We start from the raw sequence: 14,114 nt of genomic DNA on the forward strand, positions 1-14,114 counted from the left end.
CTACCTTATCACTATAACTATCATAATAAAATTATTACTGTTTGTGTAATATATAGTGTTAGTGACTCAGTCGTGTCTGACTCTTGGTAACCCCATAGACTGTAGTCCAACAGGCTCCTCTGTCCGTGGAATTCTCCAAGCAAGAATACTTGAGTGTGTAGCCATTCCCTTCTCCAGGGGATCTTCCTGACCAGTATGCCTAAAACTTTATAAATGTAACTATAACTCTAAGCAAAAATATAAAACTATCAGTCTAACACTATCATTATTTCAGCAATACTCTATGACTTTAACATTAACACATACTTTTAGTGTTATTGCTAGAGTTATAGTTCTCTACATTTAGTGCTAAATTTATAGTATAGTGCTCTAGCTAAATCTAACATAACTATACCACTACCCACATAACTATAGTATAACCATAATAGCAACTCTGCATCAATTAATATAGAATGGCCCTATAACATGAACAAGTATGCATTTAACATAGTAAAATAACCACAGTACTATAAATACTATGATATCATTATTATAATATGTATAGCATTATAAAGTTACAGTATTATAATTATACCAGCACTATATTAATAACATCATAACTATATGACATCACTATAACTATGATTTAGTACTCTAAATGTAACTATAGCCCTATAACTTTATAACACAATAACATCAGTTTCATAATTATAACTAAATTTTATAACATTCTTACTACAATCCAATACTATAATACTAAAACATAACACAACTGTATAACCATAACAATATAAATATAACCATAACATCATAACTATTGATATAACAAAAAGATAATCACTACAATGTTAAGACTATCACTATAACTGCATACACATAATTATAACTGTAACAGTATAACTATATCATTGTAATTATAATCATGCTCCATTATAACTAAAATATTACAAATAAAATCTTGATTTTATAATTAAATTTTATAATTATGACACTATAACTATAGCCCTATGGCTACAATACTAAAGTATACAAAACAAACAAAAGGACTATTACCATATAACTATAACCATAACATTATAACTATAATCAAACTATCATTACAACAGTCTGAATATCACTATAACCATAAAACTATGATTATGACTATAACAGTACAACTATACTATTGTAATGATAATTATAATGCTTTACCTATAATACTATTACTATAATGCTAACACTATGACTATATTAATAACATTATAACTACATCTATAGCATTATAACACTAGTACTATACATATAACTATAAAATGATAACTATGATTATAAGCATATTCTTTTAACTGGAATATTACACTTTGTAAATATAATAATAAATCTTAAATAATGACCACTATGCTAAAACTATAAACTTTTACCAAAATCTGTGACTCTATAACTCCAACTTTGACTACAAATGTAACCAGATTCCATAACCACATCACAAAACTTATAAATACAACAATAACTGTAACAATTTAATTCTGATCATAAGATCATAGCTATAGTAAAATAACACTATACTTATAAGTGTAACATTACCAGTATAACAAGTCCATGAAAACTATAACACTAACACTATAACCATATTACTAATACTCTATCTATAACCTAGACACAAGGTCTATATCATTAATACCTATAACTGCATATCTATAGCACTATCATTATAATTGCTAATTACTATAAAACCTTACAATCATTTTATCACTGTAAATATAATTTTAGTGCTATAATCTTAGTGGTGTAATAGTGCTATAACATTTTAACTATAAAATTATTATCAATATAATTAAAAGCCATAACTACAAATAATAAACTTGAACCATACAGATATAAAATTATGATTATAATGCCAACACTGTAACTAAAATAAAACACTATAACAATAGTATAACTATTACTCCAATACTGTATCTATATTAGTATTACTATACTACTGTAAATGTAACTCCATGATCCTGCTATATTTGGAACATTGCAAGTCAATATGATAACCACATAATCATAAAATTATCACAATAACTCTATAATTTTAACTATTACTCTATTACTATACTACTATATCTATAATGCTTATAGTGCACATATAAACATATAGTAATGTATTATGTATGTATATATACACACACATGTACATACATACACTCATACGTACATACAATATGAGCATCCTTGGCTCACAAATAATTATAATTTAAAAATACATTTTTATATCAAAATAAACAAGGACCAAGGACTCTTAGAAAATGGCTATTTTCACTTTTAGAGCAAGTAATATTCAATATAAGTATGGAAGGTATCATCATACCAAACAGGATAATACCAAACATTATTTGAATCTAATCTAGCCTTACCACATATATATATAATTTATTGAAAACATGAGGCACAGATTCATAAGTTAAATAATATAATAAAAATGTAAACAGATATCCAAAATGCTGAACAATCTATAGAATTACTGTTCTTTAGTCAGTGGTATTAAAGCAAAAATAAGAGGAGGCTGCTCTAGATTAAGTGAGACATAAAGGATATCATTATGGAGCTAATTTGAATCTGAATTCAAACACAACCAATTCAAAAGTACTGTTTGAGAATATTATGCAAATTTGATTATGACGAGGGTGTTAGATAAAACCAAGGAAAATGTTTACATTGTTAGGTGTTATAATGCACACAAAGGCTATGTAAATAAAATTCTACATTTTTATAGATGGTTTGCAAAATACATAGGGATAAAATGATGTCAGAATATTTTCTACATTTTTCATCAATGAAAAGAAAAGAAAGAAAAGAAAAATAAGGTCAGTGAGTTGGCAAAATCTTAATAACCTTAGAACAGGGTAATGGCAGTACAGGGTTCATCATATTGTTTTAAACATAGGTTAGTTTGATATTCTTTGTTTTTAATTTTTAAAAACAAAATCACAGGACTTCTCTGGTAGTCCAGTGGAATCTGCCTTGAACTGCAGGGTACACTGGTTCAACCTCTGGTCCAGGAAGATACCACATGCCTTGGGGCAATGAAGCCCATATGCCACAACTACTGAGCCCATGCTTGAGAGCCCATGAGCTACAACTACTGAGCCCTTGCACCACAACTACTGAGCCCATGCACTGCAACTACTGAAGGCCAAGTGCCCTAGAGCCCATGCTCCACAAGAGATGCCACCACAATGAGAAACATTTCAACTAGAGAGTAGCCCCAACTCTGTGCAACTAGAGAAAGCCTGTGTGTAGCAATGAAGACCCAGCACAGTCAAAAAAATAATAAAATAAGTTACATTAAAAAAGCAACATGAGGGTATTATGAATAATGATGAGAATATATTTGAAATTTTCATGGTAAGAGTAATGTCTATAAAACAAACTTAGAGTTGGAAAACAAGTCAAGGATGTCTGCTGTGATCAACTGTCTTCAACACTGTACATGAGGTCCTGAATAGTGAGACTTCATAAACGCAATTAAAGCAGAAATTGTATAAGCATTAGTAAGGAAGAAGTAGTACTAAGATGGTGGAGGAATAGGACAGGGAGATCACTTTCTCCCCCATAAATTCATCAAAAGAACATTTGAACACCGAGCAAATTCCACAAAACAACTTCTGAATGTTGGCAGAGGACATCAGGCACCCAGAAGGGCAGCCCATTGTCTTCGAAAGGAGGTAGGACAAAATATAAAAGATAAAAAGAGAGACAAAAGAGGTAGGAATGGAGATCTGTCCCGGGAAGGGAGTTTTAAAAAAGAGAGGTGTCCAAACACCAGAAAGCACTCTCTCCAGTGGGTCTGTGGTGAGCCTTGGAATCTCAGAGGGGAAAATAACTGGGAGGAAAAATAAACAAATGATTAAAACTGACAGATTACGTGCCTAACAGCAACTTCCAGTGGAGCAGCAGCCCAGACGCTCTCATTCCCCACTAGCAAGTGGGTGCTGGACAGGGAGCCCCGGGCTGCATTGCTTAGGGTAAGGACTGGGTCTGAATGCCCCAAGGGCAGTCTGAGGGAACTAGCATGAGATAGCAACCCAGACTGTGGGACACCTATCCCGTGAAAAGCCCAAACCTAAGACACTGCCAGGCCTGCTCACAGATCAAAGGACTGAGCAGAACTAGCTGGCTGTGGACTGGCCCATCCCCTGTCGGAGACAGGCAGGCGAGGGCAGCCAGAGCCAGAAGGGGGCAATTGCAGCCCCAGAGAGGCATCCTATACCAAACTGCAAGCAGACCTCATTGCTAACCAAGACTTCTTGGGATTCTGGACGGTTGACATCCACTGGGAGGGTCACAACCAGAGATCAGCTCCCAGAAGAGACACACGGCACATGTGAGAAGGCACACCCATTGTACACCCAGAAAACCAAGCGGCTGGGATGGGGGAGGCGATAAGTCAGAGCCTTCAACTGGGGGTGACTATGCTTGCCAAGCACCTGGTCACCTGGGCTGCCCAGACCTGGGACGGGCACAAAAACGCAGGTCCAACGAAGTCTGCGCCTTTGTGGAGTACCCGAGAACCTGAACCTGAGTGGCTTAGACCTGGGGAGTTGATGCAACCCCAAGGCCCACATCAGACAGTTCCCAGCAGAGCAACCTAGAGCCTGAGCAGTGTAGACTGGGAAAGTACACATGCTGTGAGCGGGGGAAAACCCAGTGTGGCTGAATCACTGTAAGCACATGCCAGTGATATTTGTTTGCAGTGTTCCTCCCTCCCCACAACACGATTGAACAGGTGAGTCTAAAAAGATGACCACTACCGCCCTCCTTGTGTCAGGGCAGAAATTAGACACTGAAGAGATTAGCAAACAGAAGAAGCTAAATAAACAGAGGGAAACACTTTGAAAGTGACAGGTGCAATAGATTAAAACCCTGTAGTTATCACCGACTATAGGAAGGGACCTATAGATCTTGAGAAGTACAAGCAAGACCAAGGAACTGTCTGTAAATGAACTGACCCCACATTGTCTGCAACAGCTCCAGAGAAAGTCCTATATATATTTTTAGTATTATCAATTTTTAAATTAGTTTTTTTTTAATTTTTAAGTCCCCAATTACTCCTTTAATTTTCATTTTGATAACCTACTATTACCTTGCCAAATAAAAGACCCTATTTTTAAAGCAAACTTCATATATATATATATATATATATATATATATATATATATATACATTATAATTTTTGTGAGTTTTTTTTTTAATATTGTACTTTTGAGAATCTAACCTCTACTCTAGATTCTTAATCTTTGCTTTTTGGTATTTGTTATCAATTTTGTACTGTTAAGAAACCAATCTTCAGTATCCATTTTTACTTGGGAGCGAGATCACTCGCCGGATTGCTTTCTCCCCTTTTTGACTCTCCTTTTTCTCCACCAGGTCACCTCTATCTCCCTCATCCCCCTGTTCTTCTCTGCCCAACTCTGTGAATCTCTGTGTATAGAAAAAGAAATAAAAGGAATCTAGATTGGAAAAGAAGAGGTAAAACTCTCACTGTTTGCAGATGACATGATCCTCTACATAGAAAACCCTAAAGACTCCACAAGGAAATTACTAGAGCTAATCAATGAATATAGTAAAGTTGCAGGATATAAAATCAACACACAGAAATCCCTTGCATTCCTATACACTAACAATGAGAAAACAGAAAGAGAAATTACGGAAACAACTCCATTCACCATTGCCACGAAAAGAATAAAATACTTAGGAATATATCTACCTAAAGAAACAAAAGACCTATACATAAAAAACTATAAAACACTGGTGAAAAAAATCAAAGATGACACTAATAGATTGAGAAATATACCATGTTCATGGATCAGAAGAATCAATATAGTGAAAATGAGTATACTACCCAAAGTAATCTACAGATTCAATGCAATCCCTATCAAGCTACCAACGGTATTTTTCAGAGAAGTAGTACAAAAGTTTCACAATTTGTATGGAAATACAAAAAACCTCGAATCACCAAAGCAAACTTGAGAAAGAAGAATGGAACTGGTGGAATCAACCTGTGTGAATTCAGGCTATACTACAAACCACAGCCATAAAGAGAGTACGGTACTGTCACAAAGACAGAAATATAGATCAGTGGAACAAAATAGAAAGCCCAGAGATAAATCCATGTACCTCTGGACACCTTATCTTTGACAAAGGAGGCAAGAATATACAATGGAGAAAAGACAATCTCTTTAACAAGAGGTGCTGGGAAAAATGGTCAACCACTTGTAAAAGAATGAAACTAGAACACTTTCTAACACCATACACAAACATAAACTCAAAATGGATTAAAGATCTAAATGGAAGATCAGAAACTATAAAACTCCTAGAGGAAAACATAGGCAAAACACTCTACGACATAAGCCACAGCAGGATCCTCTATGACCCACCTCCCAGAGTAATGGAAATAAAAGCAAAAATAAACAAATGGGACCTAATTAAAATTAAAAGCTTCTGCACAACAAAGGAAACTCTAAGCAAGGTGAAAAGACAGCCTTCAGAATGGGAGAAAATAATAGTAAATGAAGCAACTGACAAGAATTAATCTCAAAAATATAGAAGCAACTCTTGCAGCTCAATTCCAGAAAAATAAACGACCCAATCAAAAAATGGGCCAAAGAACTAAACAGACATTTCTCCAAAGAAGACATACAGATGGCTAACAAACACATGAAAAGATGGTTAACATCATTCATTATCAGATAAATGCAAATCAAAACCACAATGAGGTACCATTTCACGCAGTCAGAATGGCAGCTACAAGCAATAATTGCTGGAGAGGGTGTAGAGAAAAGGGAATCCTCTTACACTGTTGGTGGGAATGCAAACTAGTACAGCCACTATGGAGAACAGTGTGGAGATTCCTTAAAAAAACTGGAAATAGAACTGCCTTATGACCTAGCAACCCCACTGTTTGGCAAAGACACCAAAGAAACCAGAATTGAAAGAGACACATGTACCCCAATGTTCATCGCAGCACTGTTTATAATAGCCAGGACATGGAAGCAACCTAGATATCCATCAGCAGATGAATAGATAAGAAAGCTGTGGTACATATACACAATGGAGTATTACTCAGCCATTAAAAAGAATACATTTGAATCAGTTCTAATGAGGTGGATGAAACTGGAGCCTATTATACAGAGTGAAGTAAGCCAGAAAGAAAAACACCAATACAGTATACCAATGCATATGTGAGTTTAGAAAGATGGTAACGATAACCCTGTATGCGAGATAGCAAAAGAGACACAGATGTATAGAACAGTCTTTTGGACTCTGTGGGAGAGGGTGAGGGTGGGATGGTATGAGAGAATGGCACTGAAAAATGTAAATTAGCATATGTGAAATGAATCGCCAGTCCAGTTTCAACGCATGATACAGGGTGCTCAGGGCTGGTGCACTGGGATGACCCAGAGGGATGGGATGGGGAGGGAGGTGGGAGGGGGGTTCAGGATGGGGAACACATGTACATCCATGGAGGATTCATGTCAATGTATGGCAAAACCAATACAATATTGTAGTGTAAAAAAGTAAATTAATTTAAAAAATAGGAAGAAATAAAAGAAGAAATATAAGAAATTTAAAAAAGAAAAATAAGAAACAAAGAAATTAATATTAACATACCATTGGTAAGCATTTAAAACATTCTCCAATAATATACTTCTAATATTACCAAAAAATAGCAAACTAATTTAAAAGTGATAATTATTAGGAAAGAGGTGTTTTATCACAGGGAAGCAATTTAACCAAATAATTATATTTGGAAATTCCTAACCCTTATGGCAGAAAGTGAAGAGGAACTAAAAAACCTCTTAATGAAAGTGAAAATGGAGAGTGAAAAAGTTGGCTTAAAGCTCAACATTCAGAAAACGAAGATTATGGCATCTGGTCTCATCACTTCATGGGAAATAGATGGGGAAACAGTGGAAAGAGTGTCAGACTTTATTTTTGGGGGCTCCAAAATCACTGCAGATGGTGATTGCAACCATGAAATTAAAAGACGTTTACTCCTTGGAAGGAAAGTTATGACCAACCTAGATAGCATATTCAAAAGCAGAGACATTACTTTGCCAACAAAGGTCCGTCTAGTCAAGGCTACGGTTTTTCCTGTGGTCACATATGGATGTGAGAGTTGGACTGTGAAGAAGGCTGAGCACCAAATAATTGATGCTTATGAACTGGGGTGTTGGAGAAGACTCTTGAGAGTCCCTTGGACTGCAAGGAGATCCAACCAGTCCATTCTGAAGGAGATCGGCCCTGGGATTTCTTTGGAAGGAATGATGCTAAAGCTGAAACTCCAGTACTTTGGCCACCTCATGTGAAGAGTTGACTCATTGGAAAAGACTCTGATTCTGGGAGGGATTGGGGGCAGGAGGAGAAGGGGACGACAGAGGATGAGATGGCTGGATGGCATCACTGACTCGATAGACATGAGTCTGAGTGAACTCCGGGAGTTGGTGATGGACAGGGAGGCCTGGTATGCTGCGATTCATGGGGTCGCAAAGAGTCGGACACGACTGAGCAACTGAACTGAACTGAACTGAACTGGTGCTTTCACATGTGTGAACACACACAAAGACATACAGGATAAACGTCAGAGCTGGTATTTGAGGTCAATGGTGAAAAGATGCATTTTTCAATTAATGGTACATGGTAATTATGTATTCATATACAAGGCAAAACAGTGAAATTGTATATGTTTATAACCCTATATACAAATATCTACATAAGGTAGATTAAAAATATAAATGTAAAAGGCCCATCATGATTAAATTTTAAAACTTAACACTACCATCAGTTGATAGAAATGAGGAACAATGAAAGATTTCATATATATTGCTGTACAAAAGTAAATTAGCATAACCTTTGAGAAAAATATTTGCCTTATCTGCTAAAATATAAGAAGCTCATATAGTTATGTACTGTTACAAAATTTCCATTTATTAAGCTAGGAGGGGGATTATATGGATGTATTTTATAAATATTATTAAAATATATATAGATATTTTGAATACTCTGTTTAATATAAAATATATCTCACAATTTTGAAACTTTCTCAATAGTCTAAATCACTGATTTAAAATCTTAAATAAACCAGGTACCACATGCAAGAAAAGATTATTAGTAAGGTGATTTTAGAAAAGGTGACTAATTCAGTAAGGTGAATTAGAAAAGGTAACTGTAGCCATGAAATTAAAAGACACTTGCTCCTTGGAAGAAAAGCTATGACCAACCTAGACAGCATATTAAAAAGCAGAGACATTACTTTATTGACAAAGATCCATCTAGTCAAGGCTATGGTTTTTCCAGTAGTCATGTATGACTGTGAGAGTTGGACCCTAAAGAAAGCTGAGCACTGAAGAATTGATGCTTTTGAACTGTGGTGTTGGAGAAGACTCTTGAGAGTCCCTTGGACTGCAAGGAGATCCAACCAGTCAATCCTAACAGAAATCAGTCCTGAATATTCATTGGAAGGAATGATGCTGAAGCTGAAGCTCCAATACTTCGGCCACCTGATGTGAAGTACTGACTCACTGGAAAAGACCTTGATGCTGGGAAAAATAGAAGGCAGGAGAAAGGGACGACAGAGGATGAGATGGTTGGATGGCATCTCTGACTTAGTGGACATTTGTTTGGGCAAACTTGAGGAGACAGTGAAGGACAGGGAAACCTGGTGAGCAGCAGTCCATGGGTTCACAAAGAGTTGGAAATGACTTTGCAACTGAACAACAAAAAACTAGTAAACACTTAAGGAACAACTTTCTAAGCATCCATTTAAAGAATAATTATTTACACAGCAATTCTAATCTTCCACAAAATATTCTGATGTATAAGAAAATAGAATAATTCTCAACTAATTTAAAGGAAAAATAATGAGAGCCTTTTTATTCCTATAATTAATATATGCAAAAGATATCCAAAAACATCTACCAACTGAATAAAATTTTCAAATGCTTAATCTTAAAAAAAAGAAAATGTCTCCAATTATTTAAACTTCCTTTCAACATTGTACCAGAAAGTATATCCAATAGAAAAAAATCTTGAAAAAGCAAGAGAGTTGGAATAGAAGAGGCAAAGTAGTCATAGTTTTCACACATGATAATATATACAAACAGTTCTATGAAGACTGGTTCTATGAAGATCTATAAGATCTTCTAGAACTAACATCAAAAAAGATGTCATTTTCATTATAGGGGATTGGAATGAAAAAGTAAGAAGTCAAGAGATACCCAGTGTAGCAGGCAAGTTTGGCCTCAGAGTACAAAATGAAGCAGGGCAAAGGCTAACAATTTTGTCAAGAAAACATGCTGGTCATAGCAAACACTTTCTTCCAAAAAACAAGAGATGACTCTACATGTGGACATTAACATATGGTCAATAACAAAATCATTTTGATTATATTCTTTGCAGCTGAAGGATAAGCTCTATACAGTCAGCAAAACCAAGACCTGGAGCTGACAGTGGCTCAGATGATGAGCTCTTTATGGCAAAATTCAGACTTAAATTGAAGAAAGGAAAACAATGATGCATTCTGATATGACTTAAATCCCTAATGATTGTTCAGTTAAATTGACAAATAGATTCAAGAGATTAGATCTGATAGACACGGTACCTGAAGAACTATGGATGAAGGTTTGCAACATTGTACAGGAGGTGATGACTAAAACCATTCCAAAGAAAAGGAAATGTAAGAAGGCAAAATGGTTGTCTGAGGATGCCTTAAAAATAGCTGAGAAAAAAGAAAAGTTAAAAGAAAAGAAGAAAGGGGAAAGGTATACCCAACTAAATGGAGAGTTCCAAAGAATAGCAAGGAGGGATAAGAATGCTTTCTTATTTGAACAATGCAAAGAAATAGAGGAAAACAATAGAATGGGAAAGATTAGAGGTCTCTTCAAGAAAATCAGAGAAATCGAGGGAAAATTTCATGTGAAAATGGGCACAATAAAGGACAGAAATGGTAAGGACCTAAGATAAGCAGAAGAGGTTATTAAAAGATGACAAGAATACACAGAAGAATTGTACAAAAAATTTGTAATGATTTTCATAACTACAAAGGTATGGTCATTCAACTAGAGCCAGACATCATGGAGTGTGAAGACAAGTGGGCCTTAGGAAGCAGTACTACTAACAAAGCAAGTGATGGTGATGGAAATCCAGCTGAGCTATTTCAAAACCTTAAAGATCATGCTCTTACATTGTTGCACTCGATATGTCAGCAAAATTGGAAAACACTGAAGTGGCCACAGGGCTGGAAAACATAAGTTTTCATTTCAATCACAATGAATGACAATCCCAAAGAAGGTTGAAACTACCTCACAATTGCACTCATTTAACATGCTAGCAAGATAATGCTCAAAATCCTTCAAGCTAAACTTTAGGAGTACTTGAACTGAGAATGTCCATATGTATGAGCTGGACTTAGAAAAGGCAGAGGAACAAGAGGTTCAACTACCAACATCTGTTGGATCACAGAAAAAAGCAAGAGAGTTCCAGAAAAATATCTACTTCTGCTTCATTGATTATGCTAAAGCCAGGGACTGTGTGGATAACAACAAACTGTGGAAAATTCTCAAAGAGATGGGAATACTAGACCACCTTACCTGTCTCCTGAGGCACTTGTATGTAGGTCAGGGAGCAACAGTTAGAACTGGAAATGGAACAACGGACTGGTTCCAAATTGGGAAAGGAGTACGTCAAGGCTGTACATTGTCACCCTGCTTATTTAAATTATATGCAGAGTACATGATGCGAAATGCTGGGCTGGATGAAGCACAAGCTGGAATCAAAATTGCTGGGGAAAATATCAACAACCTCAGTTATGCAGATGATACAACCCTAATGGTAGAAAACAAAAAGGAACTAAAGAGTCTCTTGATGAAGGTGAGAAAGGAGAGTGGAAAAAGCTACTTAAAATTCAATATTCAAAAAACTAAGATCATGGCATCCAGTCCCATCAATTCATGGCAAATGGGGAAAAATTGGAAATAGTGGCAGATTTTCTTTGCTTGAGTTCCAAAATCACTGTGGAGAATGACTGCAGCTATGAAATTAGAAGATGCTTGCTCCTTAGCAAGGAAAGACAAACTTTAAATGATACAATGGACCACTTAGACTTAATTGATATCTATAGGACATTTCACCCTAAAACAATAAAGTTCACCTTTTTCTCAAGTGCACATGGAACCTTATCCAGGATAGATCACATCCTGGGCCATAAATCTAGCCTTGGTAAATTCAAAAAAAAATTGATATCATCTCAAGCATCTTTTCTGATCACAATGCAGTAAGATTAGACGTCAATTACAGGATAAAATTTTTAAATCTATTAAAAATACAAACATATGGAGGCTAAACAACACATTTCTGAATAACCAACAAATCATAGAAGAAATAAAAAAAGACATCAAAATATTCATAGAAGTGAATGAAAATGAAAACACAACAACCCCAAACCTATGGGACTCAGTAAAAGCAGTGCTAAGGGGAAGGTTCATAACAATACAAGCCTTACTCAAGAAACAGGAGAAAAATGAAATAAATAACCTAACTCTACACCAAGCAACTATAAAAAGAAGAAATTAAGAACCTCAGGTTTAGTAGAAGGAATGAAATCATAAAAATTAGGGCAGAAATAAATGCAAAAGAAATAAAGAAGACCATAGCAAAAATCAACAATGCTAAAAGCTGGTTCTTTGAGAAGATAAATTAAATAGACAAACCATTAGCCAGATTAATCAAGAAAGAAAGGAAAAAGAATCAAATAAACAAAATTAGAAATGAAAATGGAGAAATCACAACAGACGACACAGAAATACAAAGGATCATAAGAGACTACTATCAGCAACTATATGCCAATAAAATGAACAACTTGGAAGAAATGGACAAATTCTTAGAAAAGTACAGCTTTCCAAAACTGGACCAGGAAGAAATAGAAAATCTTAACAGACCCATCACAAGCACGGAAATTGAAACTGTAATCAGAAATCTTCCAGCAAACAAAAGCCCAGGTCCAGACGGCTTCACAGCTGAATTCCACCAAAACTTTAGAGAAGAGCTAACACCTATCCTACTCAAACTCTTCCAGAAAATTGCAGAGGAAAGTAAACTTCCAAACTCATTCTATGAGGCCACCATCACCCTAATACCAAAACCAGACAAAGATGCCACACACAAGAAAGAAAACTATAGGCCAATATCACTGATTAACATAGATGCAAAAATCCTTAACAAAATTCTAGCAAACAGAATCCAACAACATTAAAAAGATCATACATCATGACCAAGTGGGCTTTAACCCAGGGATGCAAGGATTCTTCAATATCCGCAAATCAAACAATGTGGTATACCACATTAACAAATTGAAAGATAAAAATCATATGATTATCTCAATAGATGCAGAGAAATCCTTTGACAAAATTCAACATCCATTTACAATAAAAATCCTCCAGAAAGCAGGAATAGAATGAACATACCTCAACATAATAATGTTGGACTTCCCTGGTTGCTCAGATGGTAAAGCATCTGCCTACAATGTGGGAGACTTGGGATCAGTCCCTGGGTTGGGAAGATCTCCTAGAGAAGGAAATGGCAACTCATTCCAGTATTCTTGCCTGGAAAATCCCATGGATGGAGAAGCCTCGTAGGCTAAGTCTATGGGGTTGCAAAGAGTCAGACATGACTGAGCAACTTCACTTTCAACATAATAAAAGCCATATAAGATAAACCAACAGCAAATATTATCCTCAATGGTGAAAAATTGAAAGCAATTCCCCTAAAGTCAGGAACAATACAAGGGTTCCCACTCTCACCACTACTATTCAACATATTTTTGGAAGTTTTAGCCACAGCAATCAGAGAAGAAAAAGAAACAAAAGGAATCCAGATTGGGAAAGAAGAAGTAAAACTCTCACTGTTTGCAGATGACATTATCCTCTACATAGAAAACCCTAAAGACTCCACCAGGAAATTACTAGAGCTAATCAATGAATATAGTAAATTTGCAGGATATAAAATTAGCACACAGAAATCCCTTGCATTCCTATACACTAACAATGAGAAAACAGAAAGAGAAATTGAGAAAAAAATTCAATTCACAATTGTCAGGAAAAGAATAAAATACTTAG

The sequence above is a fragment of the Bos indicus genome, chromosome X (genome assembly GCF_029378745.1).
Source record: "Bos indicus isolate NIAB-ARS_2022 breed Sahiwal x Tharparkar chromosome X, NIAB-ARS_B.indTharparkar_mat_pri_1.0, whole genome shotgun sequence".
NCBI classification, from domain to species: Eukaryota; Metazoa; Chordata; class Mammalia; order Artiodactyla; family Bovidae; genus Bos; species Bos indicus.